This window comes from Sinocyclocheilus anshuiensis, unplaced genomic scaffold (genome assembly GCF_001515605.1).
Source record: "Sinocyclocheilus anshuiensis isolate Anshui unplaced genomic scaffold, SAMN03320099.WGS_v1.1 scaffold1239, whole genome shotgun sequence".
NCBI classification, from domain to species: domain Eukaryota; kingdom Metazoa; phylum Chordata; class Actinopteri; order Cypriniformes; family Cyprinidae; genus Sinocyclocheilus; species Sinocyclocheilus anshuiensis.
In genome coordinates, this window is record NW_015540949.1 from 775,291 (window position 1) to 775,556 (window position 266).

The 266-nt window shown below is 28.9% G+C and overlaps 1 protein-coding gene across 1 annotated transcript in view; it reads right to left on the reverse strand.

Annotated features, from left to right (window-relative positions):
* Positions 1–266, reverse strand: part of trim33l (tripartite motif containing 33, like) — an 18,403-nt gene that overhangs the window by 14,884 nt on the left and 3,253 nt on the right. The window lies entirely within an intron of this gene.

A 266-nucleotide genomic window follows, 5' to 3' on the forward strand; every position in this document is an offset into this window, starting at 1 on the left:
GGAGAAACAATAATGTACAGTATGTGGAAAATAATGTTTTTTTTTAACCTTGAACCGCATAAACACAATTCATTACACCAAATACACAAAATAATGTTATTTTTTAGCAACGTCACATGACCCCTTTAATCTTACATGAGTTACAGAGATTTCCTTGCATAACATTTAAATCATGAACGATATAGTTTGTTTTTAACATATATACAGGTGCATCTCAATAAATTAGAATGTCGTGGAAAAGTTCATTTCAGTAATTCAACTCAAAT